General features: G+C 31.1%; 1 protein-coding gene and 1 pseudogene across 1 annotated transcript in view; both read right to left on the reverse strand.

Annotated features, from left to right (window-relative positions):
* The window catches only part of LOC145246746 (histone acetyltransferase type B catalytic subunit-like), a 142,807-nt gene that overhangs the window by 3,205 nt on the left and 112,103 nt on the right, over positions 1 to 27,499 (reverse strand). The window lies entirely within an intron of this gene.
* Positions 18,824 to 18,960, reverse strand: LOC145247009 (U2 spliceosomal RNA; annotated as a pseudogene).

Consider the following 27,499-nt stretch of genomic DNA (forward strand, 5'->3'; position numbering starts at 1 on the left):
TTATAAAATAAATTTTTTTTCCTTCTCTTTCTCTTCTTTTGACTGAGTGCATAGTTTCACCTGAGGTGAAAAGAACTGATTGAATAAAAACTGTTGAAGACAGGCGATTTACCAGCCAGTTCCTGCTAAAGCTTGCTCCCATCCAGAACTGATAGTAATCACTGTCAAGCACCGTCTTAATCGCCAGTTCCAACAGTTCCCACCACTGGATGACAGTACACAAATATTGAAGACAGGCCATTTCATTTCAGAGCAGTCCAATGGAGATCAACACTAATCATGATTGAATGCAAGTAACCGCTTAAAAGAACTAAAAATGCCAAAGACCACTAGTACTTGCCATTGAAAATTTAATTTCAGAGCAGTCCAATGGAGGCTTATATTGGTCATTACCGGCAGTGAATGCCAGGAACTGACAATGACAATTGGAAAGGTAGCCAGTGTCCTCTAATAAGTGAAAGTAACAAACCTAAAAATAGCACTAACTGCAAGTAACCATCAGTTCCCACCACAGGCATTTAGTGGATGCTAGTACTTAATGATACCTAATTGGAGAAGTCCAATGAAAGCCAACACTGATACCATCAATGACAGCCAATGTCCACCATATCTGCCAGTACCCACAAGTAATTGCCCCAAGCCAATACTAATCATCAGTAACCCCCAGTGATGACAGTAACAGCCCATAACTTCATCTAGTTGCCACTGCCAGACAATACCTGACAATGGAAGCTAAATGATTTCATTTTGGCCACAGCTGCCAGTGTCTGCTATTTGTCAGGGCTGACAATCTTAGTTTAATTTGTTTTCAGGGGAGGAGGCCTTCATTGAATCTGTTCTGGCTTTGTTTCATACTTCCACAGGGCAACACTGGTACACAGGCCTGCTAGTATAAATAAATAAATAAATAAATATAAATAAATAAATATATATATATATATATATATATATATATATATATATATTTCTTTTTTAAAACAATATATATATACCGCTTCCCACTTGGGTGTACCAAATTGGTTAAAGTGTAAATTATCCTCAACTCACATTTCAATTTTTGGTCTACAGACTTAGGGATTTAGATTGGTAGAAAAATTTGGATTTGGTCTTTAGCTGGTAAGAATAGCTGCTTGGGGGTCAAAATTGAAAAAAATTTAATTTAATTTAAAAGGCTCTGCTACACATGCACAAATATACATTTATACCTTGTACAACATAATTTGAAAAAGTTATTATGCTTAAGAATATAGTACAAATTGTAACGAGTAAGGCTAGAAAGTTGTGTTTTGGTTTTGATTCTAGATGATAGCATCCAAGTTATATTTTAAAAAACTTGAAATCGCTACTAGATATTTGGTACAATATAATAATCAATTGGCTCTACAACAATAAATATGAACTCTTCATGAATACCATATTTAAGCATATTTTACAACTGGGCGACCTCCTAGTATATATATATATATATATATATATATGACATTGTCTGTGTGTGGGGAATGGTCTCTACTAAACTCATCCGTCAATTTTTGATTTATAGACTTGAAATTTGATATATAAGGTATTCGGACCTGTGGAAGCAACTTTAATTTGTTTTTTTTAGCTGCTAAAAATAGTTACTGAAGCGTAAAAATTGAAATTTGGCAAGAGTAAATCAAATTTAATGTGTATCCTCTATGCATGCGCAAATATACATTTAAATGCTTTAATTTGTAAAGTTTTGTCCTGAGATTAGATGGAAGCGAATACCACTAGAAAGCTAAAGATTTTGCTTTTGATTCTAGCTGATGACACCTAAATCATATAAAAAAAAAATCAAAACTCTTGAAATCACAACTATATATAGGGTACAATATAATAAATGTGAAATCTGCATAAATTAAAATATATCTAAGCATATTTTATGACAGAGTAGTTTGATAGTGTATGCACATATGTGTTGGGAAAAATATACTCTTGTGATTATATTCTACTCATTGCGTATACCAATCCTTTTTTGTTTAGAAGCTCTATGCGTGTTAAACATATAAATAAATAATAATTTTGCTCCAAGGTTTGTTTTTATTTTAATCAATTATTTCAACATATCATAACCCCCCCCCCAAAAAAAAAATGCACATTTAACATGATTTTTACAGTAATCGGGGAAAAGACAACTCTATAATTAAATTTAGAGATTGGTAAATAATCAGAATCGATAATTGTATCAGAATCAGCAAAAATATTGTAATCGTCTCATCACTAGTTTCTACACTTTACCTTAGAAACAAACCAGACTAACAAATTCACAAAAAAGCCCAGTTTGCTTTTTAGATCACAATGGTAAAATTTGAAAACAAAAAATATGTTTCAACTCTTTTCTCACTGCATGGCTGTAAAAAAAAAGTTGAACAGAAATTACCTTGAAATAATATCTTAACAAATAAATAAATTTGGAATTACTTTCTGGCTTCTAAAATCGCCCAACTCGGGCAATATAATTAGTACGTATGCAGTTTATGGACCATGCTGAAATGATAGTGTTCTTACTTAGAAAGTAATTCTTAACATGAGCTTTATACCTTTCTGTACTTTAACCTTACAATTAAATAAACCAAAGATACTATGATAATTGAATTTAACTTGAAAATTCTATCTAAAAAAATAGAAGGGTCCATAAACTGCAAAAGCAACAGATCATTTATTGATACATTTTTTTGTTGCTTGTTATACGATATAACATATACTATTTACTTTTGATTATACCATGGTTGTTTTTGTTTTACGGCATATCAACCCTTTTCGGGTTATTTAATGCCGAATCCAAAGATTTTGAAGAAAGATTTTTTAATAGAATATATTTGTTGTTTTCAAGTCGGTTTCTATTTAACCCATAGTTGGGACTCTAACAGGTATTACCACTCCAGGTCAGAATGGACCTGGGAGCAATGGTAATTAAAGGATAGCTCCACACTCCCCAAAGCCTGCAGGCTGGGGTCTCACCACTGGATATAGTTTAAGGTCATACCCAGGGCCATGTTTACTTTTGATTATACCATATAATATATACTTGTAAACTGTTTTTGACTACTATTTGGGGTATGAGACCAGTGGATTCACTAATCATTTTTATAACCACTGGCTGTGCTAAACAACCAATGAAAACATTACAAAGTTAGTATAAAAATTGTCGAATTCCGGATTCAATCAGTTCGCCGCTAAATACATCATGGACCGCATTTGATTCTTGACCGCCATCTTCGTTACTGCCAATTACAGTAAAGATCTGATCTGAACTACACCACCATCTTTGTTCGACATAATGTCACAACACTTAACAGGTTATGGGCCCAGCCATCATCTTTTCTTTGACGGATCGGAATCTAAATTTGAATTGTGGCAGGTAAAATTTCTGGGATATTTAAGGATTCGAAAACTACACAAAATGATACAATCTCCAACAGAGAATACTAACGACCCCGGATTTACTTTTGATTATACCATATAACACATACTATTTACTTTTGATTATACCATATAACACATTCTATTTACTTTTGATTATACCATATAACACATACTATTTACTTTTGATTATACCATATAACACATTCTATTTACTTTTGATTATGCCATATAACACATTCTATTTACTTTTGATTATGCCATATAACACATTCTATTTACTTTTGATTATACCATATAACACATTCTATTTACTTTTGATTATGCCATATAACACATTCTATTTACTTTTGATTATGCCATATAACACATTCTATTTACTTTTGATTATGCCATATAACATATTCTATTTACTTTTGATTATACCATATAACACATTCTATTTACTTTCGATTATACCATATAACACATTCTATTTACTTTTGATTATGCCATATAACACATTTTATTTACTTTTGATTATGCCATATAACACATTCTATTTACTTTTGATTATGCCATATAACATATTCTATTTACTTTTGATTATACCATATAACACATTCTATTTACTTTTGATTATACCATATAACACATTCTATTTACTTTTGATTATGCCATATAACACATTCTATTTACTTTTGATTATGCCATATAACACATTCTATTTACTTTTGATTATACCATATAACACATACTATTTACTTTTGATTATACCATATAACATATTCTATTTACTTTTGATTATGCCATATAACATATTCTATTTACTTTTGATTATGCCATATAACACATACTATTTACTTTTGATTATACCATATAACATATTCTATTTACTTTTGATTATACCATATAACACATTCTATTTACTTTTGATTATGCCATATAACACATACTATTTACTTTTGATTATACCATATAACATATTCTATTTACTTTTGATTATACCATATAACACATTCTATTTACTTTTGATTATGCCATATAACACATACTATTTACTTTTGATTATACCATATAACATATTCTATTTACTTTTGATTATACCATATAACACATTCTATTTACTTTTGATTATGCCATATAACACATACTATTTACTTTTGATTATACCATATAACACATACTATTTACTTTTGATTATACCATATAACACATTCTATTTACTTTTGATTATGCCATATAACACATACTATTTACTTTTGATTATACCATATAACACATACTATTTACTTTTGATTATACCATATAACACATTCTATTTACATTTGATTATACCATATAACACATACTATTTACTTTTGATTATGCCATATAAAACATTCTATTTACTTTTGATTATACCATATAACACATTCTATTTACTTTTGATTATACCATATAAAACATTCTATTTACTTTTGATTATACCATATAAAACATTCTATTTACTTTTGATTATACCATATAACACATTCTATTTACTTTTGATTATACCATATAACACATTCTATTTACTTTTGATTATGCCATATAACACATTCTATTTACTTTTGATTATGCCATATAACACATTCTATTTACTTTTGATTATGCCATATAACACATTCTATTTACTTTTGATTATGCCATATAACACATTCTATTTACTTTTGATTATGCCATATAACACATTCTATTTACTTTTGATTATACCATATAACACATTCTATTTACTTTTGATTATACCATATAACACATTCTATTTACTTTTGATTATACCATATAACACATTCTATTTACTTTTGATTATACCATATAAAACATTCTATTTACTTTTGATTATACCATATAAAACATTCTATTTACTTTTGATTATACCATATAACACATTCTATTTACTTTTGATTATGCCATATAACACATACTATTTACTTTTGATTATGCCATATAACATATTCTATTTACTTTTGATTATACCATATAACACATTCTATTTACTTTTGATTATACCATATAACACATACTATTTACTTTTGATTATACCATATAACACATACTATTTACTTTTGATTATACCATATAACATATTCTATTTACTTTTGATTATGTCATATAACACATACTATTTACTTTTGATTATACCATATAACATATTCTATTTACTTTTGATTATACCATATAACACATTCTATTTACTTTTGATTATGCCATATAACACATACTATTTACTTTTGATTATACCATATAACACATACTATTTACTTTTGATTATACCATATAACACATTCTATTTACTTTTGATTATACCATATAACACATACTATTTACTTTTGATTATGCCATATAAAACATTCTATTTACTTTTGATTATACCATATAACACATTCTATTTACTTTTGATTATACCATATAAAACATTCTATTTACTTTTGATTATACCATATAACACATTCTATTTACTTTTGATTATACCATATAAAACATTCTATTTACTTTTGATTATACCATATAACACATTCTATTTACTTTTGATTATACCATATAACACATTCTATTTACTTTTGATTATACCATATAAAACATTCTATTTACTTCTGATTATACCATATAAAAGATTCTATTTACTTTTGATTATACCATATAACACATTCTATTTACTTTTGATTATACCATATAACACATACTATTTACTTTTGATTATGCCATATAACATATTCTATTTACTTTTGAGTATACTATATAACACATACTATTTACTTTTGATTATACCATATAAAACATTCTATTTACTTTTGATTATACCATATAAAACATTCTATTTACTTTTGATTATACCATATAACATATTCTATTTACTTTTGATTATACCATATAACATATTCTATTTACTTTTGATTATACCATATAACACATACTATTTACTTTTGATTATACCATATAAAACATTCTATTTACTTTTGATTATACCATATAACACATTCTATTTACTTTTGATTATACCATATAACACATACTATTTACTTTTGATTATACCATATAACACATGCTATTTACTTTTGATTATACCATATAACACATTCTATTTACTTTTGATTATACCATATAACACATACTATTTACTTTTGATTATACCATATAAAACATTCTATTTACTTTTGATTATACCATATAAAACATTCTATTTACTTTTGATTATACCATATAACACATTCTATTTACTTTTGATTATACCATATAACACATACTATTTACTTTTGATTATGCCATATAACACATTCTATTTACTTTTGATTATACCATATAACACATTCTATTTACTTTTGATTATACCATATAACACATACTATTTACTTTTGATTATACCATATAACACATACTATTTACTTTTGATTATACCATATAACACATTCTATTTACTTTTGATTATACCATATAACACATTCTATTTACTTTTGATTATACCATATAACACATTCTATTTACTTTTGATTATACCATATAACACATTCTATTTACTTTTGATTATGCCATATAACACATTCTATTTACTTTTGATTATACCATATAACACATTCTATTTACTTTTGATTATACCATATAACACATACTATTTACTTTTGATTATACCATATAACACATTCTATTTACTTTTGATTATACCATATAACACATTCTATTTACTTTTGATTATACCATATAACACATACTATTTACTTTTGATTATACCATATAAAACATTCTATTTACTTTTGATTATGCCATATAAAACATTCTATTTACTTTTGATTATACCATATAACACATTCTATTTACTTTTGATTATACCATATAACACATACTATTTACTTTTGATTATACCATATAACACATTCTATTTACTTTTGATTATACCATATAACATATACTATTTACTTTTGATTATACCATATAAAACATTCTATTTACTTTTGATTATACCATATAACACATTCTATTTACTTTTGATTATACCATATAACACATTCTATTTACTTTTGATTATACCATATAACACATACTATTTACTTTTGATTATGCCATATAACACATTCTATTTACTTTTGATTATACCATATAACACATTCTATTTACTTTTGATTATTCCATATAACACATTCTATTTACTTTTGATTATACCATATAAAACATTCTATTTACTTTTGATTATACCATATAACACATACTATTTACTTTTGATTATACCATATAAAACATTCTATTTACTTTTGATTATACCATATAACACATTCTATTTACTTTTGATTATGCCATATAACACATACTATTTACTTTTGATTATGCCATATAACATATTCTATTTACTTTTGATTATACCATATAACACATTCTATTTACTTTTGATTATACCATATAACACATTCTATTTACTTTTGATTATACCATATAACACATACTATTTACTTTTGATTATACCATATAACACATTCTATTTACTTTTGATTATACCATATAACACATACTATTTACTTTTGATTATACCATATAACACATTCTATTTACTTTTGATTATACCATATAACACATTCTATTTACTTTTGATTATACCATATAACACATTCTATTTACTTTTGATTATACCATATAACACATTCTATTTACTTTTGATTATACCATATAACACATACTATTTACTTTTGATTATGCCATATAACACATTCTATTTACTTTTGATTATACCATATAACACATTCTATTTACTTTTGATTATACCATATAACACATTCTATTTACTTTTGATTATACCATATAACACATTCTATTTACTTTTGATTATGCCATATAACACATTCTATTTACTTTTGATTATGCCATATAACACATACTATTTACTTTGGATTATACCATACTAGCGGGGGTACCCGGCGTTGCCCGAGTGTTTGTTTCCAGGACGGGGGGGGGGGAGTTTTAAAAAATGTTATGGTAGGTAAGTAGGAAGGATCAAACCTGAAGTCATGAGTAAAAGTAGGAAAATAAAGTGTGGAAAAAAAAACAAAAAAAAAACATCTGCAACGTTAACAGTTCGGCCACCAAGGAAAGTCCATTCCAGTTGTTTAGGAAAAAAAAACAAAAAAAAACGACTACGGTAGGTCAGCGCAAACGTGAAAATATAATGTGAATTGTCCAGCACGCTAACCACTACGCCACAGAGCACTGCAGCTTAGTTTAGTGATTTTAAATAACTTCACATGAAAGAACTACGAAGCCAAACCGGTGTTCTCTTCTCAACTGTTCCTTGTGAACGATCCCCAAACGGTGTTAAGTGGTGGCAGGGGGAGGAGGAATTTATTAGAGAGAAAATATTTTACCACTTCCATTGATCTTAACCGATTTTGGCCGTGACTTCTCAGCAGAAAAAGTATAGAAATCTAAGATTATCGAGGAATTTGAGAAATAATAAGCCTATAACACACCTCAGATATTGTTCTGCCGTTTGTGCATATTATATTTGCATGAAATATCTTGATTTTTAATCCTATTAATGTCAAAATCAGACGGGAAAAAATGAGTTCATTTTATTTATATAGAGATAACACATACTATTTACTTTTGATTATACCATATAACACATACTATTTACTTTTTATTATACCATATAACACATTCTATTTACTTTTGATTATACCATATAACACATTCTATTTACTTTTGATTATACCATATAACACATTCTATTTACTTTTGATTATACCATATAACACATTCTATGTACTTTTGATTATACCATATAACACATTCTATGTACTTTTGATTATACCATATAACACATTCTATTTACTTTCGATTATACCATATAACACATTCTATTTACTTTTGATTATACCATATAACACATACTATTTACTTTTGATTATACCATATAACACATTCCATTTACTTTTGATTATACCATATAACACATACTATTTACTTTTGATTATACCATATAACACATTCCATTTACTTTTGATTATACCATATAACACATACTATTTACTTTTGATTATACCATATAACACATTCTATTTACTTTTGATTATACCATATAACACATTCTATTTACTTTTGATTATACCATATAACACATTCTATTTACTTTTGATTATACCATATAACACATACTATTTACTTTTGATTATACCATATAACACATACTATTTACTTTTGATTATACCATATAACACATACTATTTACTTTTGATTATACCATATAACACATACTATTTACTTTTGATTATACCATATAACACATACTATTTACTTTTGATTATACCATATAACACATACTATTTACTTTTGATTATATCATATAACACATACTATTTACTTTTGATTATACCATATAACACATACTATTTACTTTTGATTATACCATATAACATATACTATTTACTTTTGATTATACCATATAACACATACTATTTACTTTTGATTATACCATATAACACATACTATTTACTTTTGATTATACCATATAACACATACTATTTACTTTTGATTATACCATATAACACATACTATTTACTTTTGATTATACCATATAACACATACTATTTACTTTTGATTATACCATATAACACATACTATTTACTTTTGATTATACCATATAACACATTCTATTTACTTTTGATTATACCATATAACACATTCTATTTACTTTTGATTATACCATATAACACATTCTATTTACTTTTGATTATACCATATAACACATACTATTTACTTTTGATTATACCATATAACACATACTATTTACTTTTGATTATACCATATAACACATACTATTTACTTTTGATTATACCATATAACACATACTATTTACTTTTGATTATACCATATAACACATACTATTTACTTTTGATTATACCATATAACATATACTATTTACTTTTGATTATACCATATAACACATACTATTTACTTTTGATTATACCATATAACACATACTATTTACTTTTGATTATACCATATAACACATACTATTTACTTTTGATTATACCATATAACACATACTATTTACTTTTGATTATACCATATAACACATACTATTTACTTTTGATTATACCATATAACACATTCTATTTACTTTTGATTATACCATATAACACATTCTATTTACTTTTGATTATACCATATAACACATTCTATTTACTTTTGATTATACCATATAACACATACTATTTACTTTTGATTATACCATATAACACATACTATTTACTCATGCATGAAATACTTTTGCCATATCCGAATCCATGCATCAACAACTAGTCTCATCTTTTTTGAATACCCCCCCCCAAAAAAAAGAAAAATATCTCTAATTTATAGGTTTAATATTGCCTACCAAGCTCCTACAACAATGTTACATCCATGTACTTGTATATACTCCTGACAAAATGTAAAATCACACCTCTTCACTGTAGAGGTTCCAAAATGCTGGAAGGCTCTTTGCTCTAATAGACTCTTTTCTGGGACTGTTTGCATTTGGAAGTAGGATCTGTCATGCGTGCAGCTACCTGGACAGGGACTCACCAGTGTGGATGATGCTCCCACCCTGCACGTTAATAAAAAGAGAACTCTTGATGACAACAACTTCTTTGCAAACCTTGAGGTAATATTGTAAAACTGAAGCTAAACAAAAGTGTATGGCATGATTTCTTAACGTACAAAATTTGTACTTCATTAGAAGAGTCTGTAATTTTGAATGTTCTGATATTAATTAGTGTTGGGATGACTAATCGGAATCAGGAATCGGAAACCCCCAACATTTTGGAGTATTAGTATTGAAAAATTTGTGCATATTTTCTGATGCAAAAAAACAATTCCTTTAATTATCTTATTTGATTTTGTTTAAAACAAAATCTTCCACTGCTGGTTCTTCCACTACTAGTAGTAATAATGAAACAAATATTTATTGATTTTAAACTACCAGTAAAACTAAAATCTATAGATCACCCCCCTCCCCTCATTAACTAATTAGGATAATTAAATTTCATTTTAACGGCTTCAAGTTACCGTGGCAATTATCAGGTGAGTTTCTACAACTATTTTGTATAATTTTTTATTTTTAAGTCATTGTTGAGACTTCAAGCGACATCACGGCTATCTTTTCTTGTTCTCATGTAACGCTTAACATTATTTGTTTTTTTTTTTGAAAAGAATAAACATTTACAACACCAAAAATTTATCGAAGTAAGTAGAAGAGTAACTTGCCTTTCGTAACATTTATTTGTTGTTTTTTTACCACTTTTTCATACCTCTGTGGATTGTAAAACAAACCCAATAAAAGTTATTCTTTTACTTAACTGGATAAATGGTTTTTTAACTCCTTTAAAAGCATGATCATTGTCGGTTATTCTTTTCCGATTTATTTAAAAAAAAAAATATTCTTTTCCTTTCCATAATTAAAAACTTATGTTTTCTTAATAATAAAAATAGAATGAATACTTTATGTTTGTAAGTTAGTTGACAAACACTTTGTTTACAAATTTTTTGTGCGTGTCATGACGCACAACTCTCATATTTATATGCAGTTGTCACTATTTCTCTCGACTTGTGCATAAGTTTTTATCCAATACTTTTCAAATTTTAGGACAAATGAAATTAATATATTTGCTATTAAATAGCATTTGAACAGTTTCTATCTTTACTTATCCTTGTACTAGAAAGTGTTAACTTTGAGATATTTTATTTGCGACTCCAAAACCAAGAACAACAAAAAAAAAAAAAAACAAAAAAAAAAATAATGTTCATTGTCGATTATTCTTTTTCAAAGAATTTATATATTTTTTTAAATATTCTTTTTCTATCCATAATTAAAACTTGTTTTCTTATTAACAAAAATAAAATGAATACTTATGTTTCTAAGTTAGTTGACAAACACTTTGTTGATAGATTAAATGTGTGCGTGTCACGACTCATAACAATTCTCATATTTATATGCAGTTGTCACTATTTCTATCGACTCGTGCATAAGTTTTTACCCAATTCTTTTCAAATTTTAGGACAAAAGAAAGTAATATATTCATTATTAAATAGCGTTTGAACACAGTTTCTATCTTTACTTATTCTTGTACTACAAAGCGTCAAGTTTGGGATATTCTAACTTTTTACTGGAAAGAGTGTTGTGTTCAAATTCCGTAGTAAAGACAATTCTTTTCTCTGATTAGCTATAAAATAAAAAAAAAAAAAAACTACAAATATCGTCAATGGGTACAACTTCCCCTTCGAGTATTTATGTGAACACACATCGACTGCTTATTTGCAAAAAGTGATCTACTGCCAGAAGGCATGCTATGCTGGCATGTTTCGTTGTTAATAGTCGTATAGCGATTTCTTCGAATATACAAACCATAACAAAAACATTAAAATATCATTTTAAAGTAAATTTTATTGTGAATCCAGTTATATAAATTTTATTTGGGTGGCGTAGGAGAAATGTACTCATTACTCATTTAAAGACTATGAGTGTCAAATTAAGTAGCAGTGTGCACCCTGTCCAGCGCTGAAAGTTAAAGTTTCTGGTATTGCTACTTATACACTACAGGTCTTTAAATTTTAAAGAAAATCTGTCCAGCTGTTTTGGAGTCTATAAGGAACGAACTCACACACAAAGTTGCATATATATATATATATATATATAATTAGTTTTTTTTGGAAAAAGAATTCCAGCAGAGTGCTCAATTAAAAGGAAAATCCAAATTTTAAGAGCGTATTTATATTTTGTGTACAGAAAGTTGTTAGTTGAGACAGATCATTGGTACCGTCGGGGACGAATATTGGCTGAAGAGAGCTTGATAAGGATACCTTAAACAGGCTTTATTATCGGGCTTGAAACCGACGGCACGAATGATCTGTCTCAAATAACAACTTTCTGTACACAAAATATAAATATATATATAGATAGATAGTGGTGCCAAAAAGAAAGTTCACACCTGACATTTTTACAAAAACCGCAAAGTTAAGCTAAATTGAATGTAATTGTTTAAACAACCTATACTTCATTTCATTTGCCTTTTATTCCTCTATAATTTTACCTGTTCATATTTGACTTTTAATTGATGCTATCATCAGACGAATAAGAAAACATTAAAATTTAACAGAATTTAACGTATAAATGTATATTTGTGCATGTGCACAAGAAAGAACATTTTTTCAAATTTTATTTTGACCCTTTAGCAGCTATTTTACCTGCTAAAGCCAAATCGAATTTGTCTCACAAATCCAAATCTCCTATATATCAAGTTTCAAGTCTGTAGACCAAAAATTGACAAGAGTTTAGTGGACTAATATACGCCCACACAGAAAAAGTTACTTATGTATGTACATGTGATAGAATTTTTTCATATTAAACGCTATGTTCACAAAAAAGTACTGAAATTAAAATGAAAGGCGAAAAAAAAAAAACAACAAAAAAACTGGAAATTTGTATTTTGGACCAACGTTCATTCCTTGCAAACAATGTCCGAAAGAGTTCACATGAATTATTTTTAGCTTTTGTTAGAAGAAGAAGGTTGTATTTTTTTAAATATCTGAATTTGCCATAATTGTGAAAACTATTAATATAATTTTTACCATTCAACACATTTGTTTCAGTTTCTAATTTATTATTGCACCTTGTTTTTTCTTTTTTTTTGCTGGTTGAGATCAATGCTAATGCATTGAAAAGTAAAAAAAAAAAATATATATATATAACGCTCTTCTTTCACAAACGGAAAAAAAAAAGAAAAGAAAAGATAAAGTTGTAAGCAGGCATACTCGAACCCATACTGCGAAGGAGGAAAAGAATGTAAAAAAAAAAAAAAGTGACGTTTGCCAAACCGGAAGTGGCGAAGGTTTAAATTAAGCCAATCAACTGAAAAGAAAGGATGACTTTTGAAAATATTGGTGAACAAAGCGAGCTCTCCCTGTAGAAAAGTGCTCAGTTGAGGGTGAATGGATTAATGTTTTTAGCCAATTTTTTTATATTTGTCGTCCGAAAGGTCAAGCTTCAAAATGACACCAATCTCCTATAAATTGGTCGCCTCTGTCGAAAGTTTTAGGTAAACATACATACATTTAAACAGACAGGTGGGATTTATACTATATATATATATACACTTGTGCCCGATATTATTCATACCCCTCGGATCTTTGAGATTTCTATAAGATTATTGCTCAAACCAGAAGGTAGACAATATTAAAGGGATTTCAAACAATAAATCAAGCATAAGCATTTAATTTAAACTCAACAAATAAATAAATTATGCAAGTTTGAAACATTATACAAAGAAAAACAATAATGGCACTAGTTCAAAATTATTCATACCTCTCTTACTAATAGTCAATAGCATGCCCTTTATTCTTAATAACTGCCTGTAACCGTTTTGGATATTTATCAACAAGGTTTTTACAAGCATCAACACTGATTTTTGACCATTCTTCAATGCAGTAGTTCTCCAAATCCCTCAAATTTCTAGGTTTCCGCTTTTTAACCTCAGTTTTCAATATGTGCCAGAGGTTTTCGATAGGGTTCAGGTCGGGACTCTGGCTAGGCCATTCCAAAACATTAATTTGATTATCCTCAAACCATTTCTTGACTATTTTGGCAGTATGTTTTGGATCATTATCCTGTTGAAGGACCCAGTTTGGTCCTAAATGGAGCTTCTCCGCATCCTGTCTAATGTTTTTTCTGGAGTATCTCCAAATATTGCTCCTTCTTCATGGTTCCATCTATCTTGACCAAACTACCTGGACCACTAGCCGAAAAGGAGCCCCAAAACATTAGGCTACCACCACCATGTTTCACCGTGGGTATGGTGTTCTTTGGGTTGTAAGCTTTTCCTTTCTTCCTCCAAACGTAAGAAGCATCCATATGGCCAAACAATTCAATTTTTGTTTCGTGAGTCCACAAAATACTTGAGAAAACGGACTCTGGAGAATTCACATGGTTCCTAGTAAACTTTAGACGTGCTGCAAGGTGTTTTCCGGTGTGCAATGGAGTCCTTCTTGGTCTTCTTCCTTTCAGACCATTTTCATGCAGAGTCCTTTGCAATGTTTGCCTTGATATTTTTATGCCAGAAGACTCCAGATTTTCTAAAATGTCCTTAGTAGTGGTGGTTGGATTTGCATTAACACTTCTTACAATATTCCTGGTGGCTCTAGCAGACAGTTTCCTTTTCCTTCCTCTACCAATCAAGTTGTTTGTTGTGTGGTGGCTCTGGAATTTTTTGATGATGCTCTGTACTGTTGCTGTAGGGACCTCAAATTTCTTGGAAATTGACTTTTAACCTAAACCATCCTTATGTGAATTCGCAATTTTAGTCCTAAGATCATTACTAAGCTCTTTTTTCTTCCCCATTCTAATAATTTTTATTCTTTTATTGGTTTTCAGTTGATATCATTTTAATTTCTGATAAAATGCAAAAAAACGAAATGAAATTAATCAAAGGTTGTATAAAAGCATTCAAAATAAGAATCAAACAGGAAACAAACAGTCAGAAACTCGATTAATACTGAAAAAATAAAGGGGTATGATTAATTTTGAACATTGCAGATTTTATAAATAGCTGTATATTTCTTTTATTACAAGTATCCCGAGATTTTAAGATGACGAAAATGATCAGAAGAGGTTTATTAAGAATATGTATCAATATGGACGTAAACAATAAATTCTAACAAAGTTACACCTAATAAACTCAATTTTCAAGGGGAGGTATGAATAATATCGGGCACAACTGTATATATATATATATATATATATACCTACATGCCCACACATACACATTATTTTTTTCGGTAATTGTTTTTCACAATAGCAAATTCAGATATTTACAATGAAGAATTTTCCTAAATGTTAGGTGTCATCACCCTTAAAATGTGTGTCGGATTCTACATATGGGAGCATATGAAAATATACACACAATCTTATGTACATATATTTGTTTATAATAATTATAAAGGATAAATGTTGTTATTTATGTATTTATGTTTCAATATGTATTATATTATGATAAAAAAATTGAAACAATAAGAAAAAAAAACTCAAATTAAAAAAAAAACAAGTAAAAAAATCAAACCGGAAAATATAGCCGTGTACCCCCCCCCAAAAAAAACAAAATCAAATAAAAAAAAAACGACGTAAAATAAAGAAATAAAAAATAAAGAAATTACAAAAAAAAACCCCCCAAAAAACCAATATAAATTAAAATTAAGTCAAAGCAAAAGACATAATTTATAAAAAAAGATAAATCTTGGTAAATAAAAATAGGAACCATCTTTAACCAACCACACGTAAATTTATTTACAACTGCATCTATATGCCGCAATTTAGTTTCATTTATCATCCCTATTTATCTGCAACTCCCTCCTATAGTTAGACCTAAGTTTTTTTCAAAAATTTTTTTTTTAATGTGGAGAAAATTTAGCTCCTCAAAAATGGATACTCTGGATTAGTGGGACAAAAATAAAAGTTGCCTCAGTCGAGAAGGATTTCTTACACCGATCGAGGACAAAAAAAGATCAAGTACAGTATCCGAACATATACTATAATTTGCTCCTAAATAACCTCTAATTAGTTTCAACTAAATGAAAATTAAGAGAAAAACCTCCAAATGCAATCTATAATATAAATCTCACCTGTCTGTTTAAATGTATGTATGTATGTATGTATGTATGTATATCCCACTAAAACTTTCAACAGACGTGACGGATCCTAATGAGATCGATATCATTTTGAAGTTCGACGTCTCAGACAATAAATATCGAAAAATTGGCCCAAAACATTAATTCCTTCATCTTAAATTTGGCCGTTTTGTACAAGGGGGTGGGGAGTCGAAACCCATACCGCGAAGGAGGAAAAGAACGTAAATAAAAAATGTGATGTCTTTACTGTTGTGTCCATCGCCAAACCGTAAGTGGCGAAGATTTAAATTAAGGCTAGTCAACTGAAAAGAGACGATGACTTTTGAAAATATCTGCGAAAAAAGCGACCCCATCTCGTAGAAAAGTGCCCAGTTTGGGGTGAAGGAATTAATGTTTTTAGCCAATTTTTCAATAAATGTCGTTCGAAGGGTCGAGCTTCAAACGATACCGATCTTGTGAAAATCTGTCGCCTATGTCGAAAGTTTTAGACAGACATACAAACATTTAAACAGACAGGTGAGATTTATATTATAGACTAGCGAGGGGTACCTTTTGTAGACACACAGAATAAGCGAACACACATACATACATTTTCGCTTTTATATTTATAGATGGTTTTATGAATATGGCTTAATAAAAAAGAAAAAAAAGAGGCAGGAGACAGGAAGTCATTCTTTGATGAAACAATCACCTTCATGAATTTTTTTGAAATAACCTCAGTTTTCAGCAAAGAGAATTGCCATAAGAAGGAAAAGGAAGGCAAGATGGAAAGAGAAAGAAAGATAAAACAAGAAAAAGAGAAATAAAATATCAGGAAGTAAGGCTCTAGTGATTTAGCAAGAATCGGCTTTTTCATATTTGGGGGGAAAAAAAAGAAAAAGAAAGAGAGAGAGAGAGAGAGAGAGAGAGAGAGAGAGAGGGGGAGGAAAAGTCACATCCCTACAATTGTAACACAGTGCTGATGGCTATTTGCATGCAAAATGACATCACCGGTGGGGGGGGGGGGGAGGGGGACTTTAAAAAGGAGATCTTGTTAGAATGAACACGTGGACGATGTCATGGCCATAACAATAAGGAAATAAATGTCGTTGTACAACAGAAGTCCTTTTCTATTCTTTGTCTGCTTTGTGACTCAGGCTACAACGTGTTGGTTTCCGGACAACGTAACACAATACTATCATTAACACGAAATTGGTGAATAATAACAAAAAAAAAAATAAAAATAAAAAAATATTTACACTAATTCTTTACATGCTCTAGCATTTTGTTCCAGCAATTAATTACTAAAGTTACGTTTATTAAGGTGAGCGATCAAATAGTTCTTTTGGAAAATATTAAAAAGCAAGAACCGATAATACAGCTTAAAGATAAGGTGGTTGTCCAGAATTCTCTCTAGATAAATAAATGAAGAAAAATCTGTTTGATGTATGCACTCCTGACGGAACCAAGATATTGCATTCCAAAAATCATGTAGATTGCTCAAGTAGTTTTATGTTGAGATATTTCCCTTGTTTTTTAAAGACTCTTTAAAATGACATCGCTTTTTGGTTGGCAATAAAATTTGACTTTCTTATTTAACAATGCGTGAATGTAGGATTGACATGAAATTCTTAAAGATAAACTAAAATGACTGAAAAATGGACTTAAATAAAAAGTAAATGACTTAGAAATGACTTTCATGAACTTAAGGATGAATTGAAGGACCTTAAAAATGACTTGAATGCTTAAAAAATAACTGGAATCCTTCAAAAACAACTTGAATGATCTAGAGAATGACTTGAATGGCTTTGAGACTAACTGGTTGTATGGGTGATCATTTTACATTAAATTAATACAGAAAAGTGATCCCCCACTTTATATCACAAAGTTACAAACATAAGTACAGCATGTAGTAAGAACAGATACTACACTTTGATCTTGGCCAAAACGCCAAGAAAAGCTGTATTTATTTGTTCCCCCACCGATCAAATTAGGCACAAGGCCGATTTTTAAAGTGAGGAGTGAAGGGGAAATGGGGACCAACTCCGTGGGGAGTAGGGGAGCTGGATAGTGACAATTGGTATGAAGGGTTTCTCCTACATTGACCAAGGTTTTATATGTAGGGTCGCCCCCACATATGGTCTTTGCTTGCAGTATCTGCCAAAACAGATACCACACTTTGAGATATTAAATCTTTTATTCATGTTAAAAATACAGTCAAAATCAACAATGAACAAAAAACTCAGGCACATGGCCAACTCAAAACGGGGGATTGTTGGGGGTCGTTGGTCATCCTTGTCACTCCAGAACTAAACAAAATCAAAAGTTTCTCCCAGCTAGTATCTTCTTTCACCATAATACCGCATTCACCCTTTCGTACTGGGGGATGTCCTACTTAACTCCCAATTTTTAAAACATTTTTTATTGAAGTGTAAAAACAAAAAAGATAACAATAAAATCGTACAATAATTCATTTGTGTCAAGGGCGGGGGAAGAAAAAACAAAAGGTGATTAGTAGGACCCTCCCAACCCCGTCTAGTTGATAGACTGGCCGTTCCACTAGGTTTGTAAAAGGAACCTCACTTCTGCGGGTCAGTCTCTAGGTGGGGATGCCCTCTAGATGGGGGTGAATGGAGAAAAGAATTTTGTGGGTAAGGGATGGGCGTTAGTTTGTATTTCTTTCTCTCTAAGATGCGTAAAATTTATAGGAAGGGGGTTAAAACAAAAATTGCAAGTAAGAGGGGATGGGGATCTTGGAGGCTTCCTAATCGGAGAGGGATGGAACACACACTCAGCTAGCTGAGAGGCTACTTGTTTAATTTTACTTTATGGAACTGTGTGTTCCACACCTAGGCGGGGAACACGTATTCAAATTTGGCTCCTCTTCGTACACACAGACTTGCTACATGTATCCATCTTCTGTCAAATGCAGCGCGATGCAGCCTTCTATCACATCTGATCTTCACCCGTAGTTGGTGTTTAAAGAAAGCGATCAGATCCTGATCAGAAAAAGACAACACCCCTCGGCAACCTTGCAGACGCGACGTCCAAATCACCATTCTTGCCACGGCCAGGATCGTAACGTAGACCATTTGTCTTTCCCGGTCCCACGGCGGCCTGACGTTGTCCACGACATTGGATACGGTAATTGGGCGAGGATGCTCAGGGTCGATGCGCTTGGCCAAAAGGCCAAGAAAAGCTTAAAAAGCTAAGAACAGCATCTATTAACAACAGACCTTTGATCTTAACTAAAAAGGCCAAGCACAAAAGTGTTACCGACAGACCGACCGACGGAATGACTTATAGAGTCGCTTGCATGCAACTAAAAAAAAAAATACTTGATCAATTTAGGTAAATTTTGGAATACAATATTTTCTTTTTGTCTTGGATATAGTCACCATACAGATTTTTCTTCATTATTGTCTTTAATATATAGAAGGAATTCTGGGCAAAGACCAAAGAAAATTCAAACAATTTACAAAAAGTTATTCAATCGCATTTCTGATTTTTTGAGATGAGAATTGATTATTCATATTATTTGGATTCTTTGGACTACTGTTCTCATTTTGAATCATTTTCACGTTTCGGTCGATGTAACCGCTGACTTTCTTCAGGTGTATCTTGTCAAACTTGGGAATGTTTCTGTCGAACTCATGAATTCTCCGAGTGGTGACCAAAATAATAAAATTGTGAATTACTTAGGACTTCTATCCAGTCATGGCTGACGGAACAAGAATATGCAACCCCCGTGAAGTAAGTAAAGGGTTCTATTCGAAATTCTGTCCAGATTCATCAGTTCGACAAGATCCACTTGAAGAAAGTTTGGAGGGTACGTCAACTGAAATGTGAAAATGATGAGAACAGTAGTCCGAAGAATCCAAACAATACGAATTATTCAATCACTTTAAAAAAAAAAAAAAATATTCTAGAAATATTCATGCATTCAAGTTTATTATTTGATTTGTTTACAAAGAGAAAATAAGTTTTGAACACAATTTACATTTTCACCGCTTACCAACTAGGATCGTTTGCATATGTAAATGCTAGCTGAATCGCACATGATGCTAAATAGAAGTCCAATGTAAACAAATTCTTGATGAGCCGTCCCCCTAAGTAATCCAATTTACAAAATTCCCATTACTTATGTTTACTACGCTATAATCACATTGACTAATGCATACCAATTAACCCTTATCCTCGAGTGGCCTCTGAGCCTAGATAAGTGGTGATTCCGGTGTAAAAAACAGTACAATTAAAGAAAGCCGATATCTAAGCAAAGCAATTTTTTACAAGTGAAAATTTTCAGAAATTTGCAAAAAAAAGTGAAAATCCATGAATATAACACCGCAACAAAATTCAGAACAAAGTGTCGTCTTGTGTGTCGCATGTTGATAATGAGTAACGCCACCTAACACAAACTGAAATCTTTCTAAGCTGAATCATCTGTATGGAAAGGTGAGAGGATACCATAACGCTTAGTTAACTGCACCGTATGATAACAAAGGTCTATACAAAATTTCAGCCAGATTTACACAGTAGTTTTCAAGAAAACTTTTAGCATATGGAATTCTAATAATACTAGCGGGGGTACCCGGCGTTGCCTGGGTATTTGGAGGTGTAAAAAAAAAAAAAAGTGTTAGTAGAGAGGGAGGCTTGAACCCGTGACGAACCCAAAGGTGAAAAAGAAAGTGAAAGAAAACATGACATCTTACCGCTACGCTATGAAACCATAGAAAGTGAAAGCATTCAAATTTAGCAATGTCAATCAAAAATTTGACTTGCTAAGTGAATGAGTTCACACAAGTGCAGAAATGAACATTGGCTGAAGGCCAGTTCAGCTTTCTGCTGTTTCATTTATTTGTTTCCCAAGATGTTGTGGAAACCAAGCTCCCCCGAAGAAGAGGAGGAGCTCTCAAATGAATAGTAATTTTCTGATATGAAGGGTATTACCCACATCAATCAAAGCTGATTGCCTTCAAGACGTGCCGGCCATGAAGGGCAGCAAGCTAATTTGATTCAATTCAAGTTTCACTTTATTTATACGAAAAAGATAAACAAACACCGGAAACCAGTTTTTTTTTTAAAAAAAAACATGCTCAAAATAAATGTAGAGACTAAATGTAGTACACCCCCCTCCAAAGTCTTTGCTGGACATACAAAAACGCATGTGGCTGTTTTTATATATATATATATATATACTAGTGGGGGTGTCCGGCATTGCCCAGGTGTTTGGGTGTAAAAGAAAAAAAGTTTTGGTAGCGAGGTAGGCTCGAACCTGAAGCCATGACGCAAAGGTTGAAAAGAAAAGGAAAAAAAACTGACATCTTCAGCTCAGCCACGACGGGACAGGAACTGAAAAGCATTCTAACTTAACGATTAAAAAGTTAAGTGACAGGTGCGTGAATTTAATGAGGTTAAACATGACGCGACAACTTGGGCTGCAAGCCAGTTTTTCCCAAGATGTTGGGGAAAACCAGCTCCCCATCAAAAGGGGAGTGTCCAAATAAATAGCAATTGTCTGATATGACCCCCCCCCCCCGCATTAATCAAACCTCATTGCTTTCTGGACGTCTCGGCATGAAAGGCCGAGAACTTGGCTTTGCTTTCACAGGTTTGCTTTTTTTTAGCCAAAGAAACACGCGAAGAATAAAAAATATCGCGAAAATAGCTTGTAAAAGTTGCCCAATTTAAAAGATACATGTGACTTCCTTTTGTAAATCGGAGATATTATAATCTAGGTGGCATATAAAAACTTCTAAGAAACAGTGACCCCCTTCCCTCTCAAAAAAGCCTTTGCCGGACATACACAAAAAATGCACACACACACACTCTAACACACATATTGCCTTTTATATATATATATATTAGATAACTGGTATGAAAAAAATATAGATTGAATTAGGAAATTTACTTGATGTTTATAGATCTGGTTTCTTTAATGATGATACAGAAAAAATAACAAAACAAAAAGAAAACAATGATCCAAAATACAAAAATAAATTAGCCTTTTCAATAAATTAAAATAAAAATAATTCAAACAATAAATAAATCTTTTTTTTTTTTTGCATAAGCAGAGATAATTGCAGAATACAGAACAAATGAAAAGGAAATAAAACGAAAAGCTTTTTTTTTTTTCGATAAAAACAAAAACAAAAAAAAACAACAAAAAAGAAAAAAAAATTGCTGCTTCTTTGCAATCACTTCCCCATGAAAAAGGTAACTTTATTATTCTTGACATAATTAAAATTTTCGAATGAGCATTTCAAGTAGTCGTAAACTTTTTAGAATCCTCTTCATTTTTTTATACAAAACATTCAAGCAGATTTTTGGAGTTGTGATTTTATTTTAATCTCTGTCATATTGGAACAATAAGAATGTTTGGGTTAGAAAATATGGAACAGTTAAGGTAACAAGGTCAGTTGGCAAGGGAAGGAAAAACTGGGAGGAAATGATAAAGGATTTTAGAGAAAGAGATAATGTCTTGTCTAGAGATAAGTTAACTTGGGAGTCAATTTCTAAAAACCAACATATAAAGACACAGCATTCAACCAACTTCCTCCAAAAGAAGCAGTGTAATAGGAATATTAAATTGACAAGCGGCCCCCATTTGCATGCATATTCCGGTCAAGTGAGGTAATATTAGGGTTTTGCAGTTCTTGCAGGAAGGTGGTACAATCTTCCTACATACAGCACCTGGTAGTCCCAAATCATCTCGTACTGACCATGTTCAATGTTGATTAACTTTGGTGATCTAACGAAAACCAGTGTGCATGATTTTGCTGATGTAAAACTAAATTGGATAACATTTACGAGTTTCTAGAAAAGTTTATTTTCTAATTCAACCCTCCCTTCTCACCAAAAGAGGCACTTGGGATTGGAACAAATATAAATTTTTGGCACTTGTACAGTTTAATGAAGACGTTAAAAAATGAAAATATTGAAAAAAGTTATATTGTATGTATCCGTTTTGGACTGAAGTTCTCTGAAAAAAATTTGATAGAGTAGTTTTTTTTTGTTTTTTTTACAGCGGAAAAACGTTTTTATGACGGCGCGCTGAAGGTAGCCATGTTCGGACTTTTAGAACACGCCACGGAGAGATAACTCAGTCTAAAGTGCCGACACCCCTTTCCCCATCTTAAATCATAGCTTTTCTCCTTAAAAATCGAAACATGGCTACCTTTTGATTGGTATTATAACAAATTGTTTTTCCCCTGTGAAAAAAAAAAAAAAAAAAAAAAAAAAAAAAAACTTGATCAAATTAAGTCAAATTTTTTTCAGAAAACTTCATTCCATAAGGGATACGTACAATAACTTTTTTTTTTGTCTCCGATATTTTCGTTTTTAATGTCTTGATTAAACTGTACAAGTACCAAATTTTTTTTTCAGTCTAGAAGAATGTCTCTTACATTGAACGTGGACCAAACAGAAAACATTTTTGTCTGTGTTCGATCAATGCCTCTGTTCAGTTTCAAAAGAGGAGGAATAAGAGTAAGTGCACATGTAATTGTGAGGGAGGCAAACATTGCACAATCTCCAAGCACTTAGAATTCTCAAATGGTTACCCATTTTAGTACTGACCAGACTCAATGTTGCTTAACTTTGGTGATCTAATGTTGTATATGTTAATGGTTAAGAAAATTACTTAGTTACTCCTTGAAATTTGAAATAGAAAATCAGGTACCTGTCCAAAATTATATTTAAAGATAAAAAAATAGCGAAAAATCTATACGATCTATATGCTTGTAACACAACAAAAACATTGTATTCCAAAAATCATGTAAACTGATTGAGTAGTTTTATTTTGAAATTAGAAAATCAAGTTTTATGAGTAACTGAGCAGCAACTGTCTTGTGACGCCATTTTGAAAACAGGCTGAAGGAACAAGAGAGAAAACTCCAAAGCATTCAAATTTGCGAGATTTTAGAAAACCATTAACATGGAAAGGGGAAGGGGCATTGGAAAAACTCTCTTACAAATGATTTTTTATAAAAATAATACTTAATGATTTACATGATTTTTGGAATATGATATTTTCTTTCTGTCACAGGTACATATTTTTTTTTTTTTTTTAATATAAGGGGAATTCTAGACAAGCATCGAAAGTCATTTTTGGCTTTAAAATTTTCGTCATAGTCAGCTAACGTACTTAATTTCCAGCAAATCAGTGACAAGGCAACTCAGTCCTTCGTTTTTTTTCTCTCACGTCTATATCTCCCTGTGCATGTACTCTTTTTTTTAATTACGTTTTTCCAATCATTTTTTTTTTAAAAATAATCATTGAAAAGTTTATTTTATCTTATTTTAATTAAGAATTATTGAAATTAGTTTTATTTTATTATTATTGAAAACACTGGTGTGCTCTTTTTTTTTTTTTTTTAAAGAAATATTAAAAACAAAGATAGTGCAAATAAAGACCACTTGTGTTATTTTTATCTGTATAATTTTGTTAATTTTTATTGTATATTTTTCAATGTCTCTTTTCTCCTATTTTATTTAAATAAATTGCTTCATAATAGAAATACTGAAGAATAAAAAGTGAAGGAACTGATTTGACTTGTCACCGCTTCTGGTAGCAGACACGCTGGAAGTTAGGAAGTATGTTAATGCTGACTGACTGGAAGACATTATCACTAAACATCTATACATTGCTACCGCTAAAACATGGACTAGTTTATTCTTACCCAGATAGATACTCACTAGCCATAGTCTGTACTTAGATTTACATCTATCTACATTACATAGCAATAGCTGTCTATTCCTTAGTTTTGCAATAAATACAAAAACTGAACTGATACTCTAATGCAAAATACTTCATGATTTTCAAAGGAAAAGCTGAAGATATCTATCTGTACTGTATTATACACCATATAAAAAATGACGTTACTTGTATCTACATTGAAGATACATCTTAACCCTCCTGCTATCTAAAACACCCAGAGCCTGGGCAATCACATTTTTAGATAATTCTTAATATCAAACCATCCTGTAATGCATTATCCTATTCCTAAGCCAACATAAAAATAAGGAAAAAGAAATTCTAAATTTAAAGGAAAAATATTAAACCATATACTAACTCCATCCAACAAAGCTGTTGCAAATATAGCTGCTTCCACTGCATGAACTTTTACTCACCCCCTCCTCCAGTAACAATGAAATAGCAATGTCTCTTAATCACTTTGAGGAGTGTAATTTATCAGTAGATATATAAGATTTACATACTAACCCAGTAACATTAACTACCCACACGGGGTCGCAGAAATACCTGGATTAGGACCCAGGCGCGGGGCAAACCCTCTCGGTGCTGATGGACCCGTAGATCTTCCCAGGTCATCCGTCTAGGAGAAGGAAAACTCTGAAGCTAAACCTAAGGGGATAGAGGCCTCTCCAATCTTGGTTGACAACCTTCCTAGAGCTGGTGACTCAAACAAATTACCAGTCTGCAAACCTAAACTGCTTAAGGAGTAGATAGGCACTGCCTATCGCCCGGTTTCCATACTCCTTCTTTGCCAGGCGTAGAGGTCGAATCACAGGGATTCAACAGAAACACTCAGTGGTCGATCTTGTTTCCTGACTAGGGCAATGAACACCGTTTTCTTCTCTTCCAACACATCCCACCCCTCTAAACTGGGCGCTTGGGAATGCATGAATGTCAAAATGCCAGTACAGGTAGATTGGGTTGACCATCGTCTGATGGGTTGAAGGTACCAGATTGACAGTTCCTGGCTGCTGTTCCCAACTGGTTGTACAGGAGCCTTAACTCTTTGGTAGCGCTTAAGAGCGGCTGCTCCATCAACAGTTGAATAATATTGGGATGTTTGCAGTGCCATGTCGCACATGGAAAAGGGACCCTGCACTCATCCCCGGTAGACTTTCCTGAGGCCACACTCCTAGTAGATGGAGAATCAGCTGATGGTCTACTTGTATTGCATGTCTAGTATTCTGCATAACCACTTGTTCCGCACCCCTACCTAAACTGAAACTCTATAAAAAAAAAAAAAACAATGATGACAGTACAATCTAAAATTACGCTTAAACCAGTACAAAACTCAAACAAAACCAAATTGCCTCCTCCCTTGAGGCTTGCATTTACGAACATCTGCGGGCTTAGAACTAATTTAAATGACGTTGAAGCATTTCTCCTAAGAAACACCCCGGATATCTTAGCACTAAATGAGACTAACTTATACTCCTTCATCCCCTCTAACTATTTAATATGCTCGGATATCTCCCACTCTGCCGTAAGGACTCTGACAGACATATGCATGGGCTTGGAGTCTATATTCGAAACACCCTCCCCTTGACTAGAGAAACAAAACTAGAATCTGACCATCAAGACTTCATGTGCTTTAGACTTCACATGCAACATAACATTAGTTACTTTTATTTTCTCTGCTGCTCTCCCTCGATCCAGGACTCTACCCTAATAAACAAAGTCTCTAACAGCATAAATACAACACTTTCCCTCGACACTAGCGCACAAGTGCATGTATTTGATGACTTC

This window comes from Euprymna scolopes, chromosome 24 (assembly GCF_053919585.1).
Source record: "Euprymna scolopes isolate OS-2025 chromosome 24, ASM5391958v1, whole genome shotgun sequence".
Taxonomy (NCBI): Eukaryota; Metazoa; Mollusca; class Cephalopoda; order Sepiida; family Sepiolidae; genus Euprymna; species Euprymna scolopes.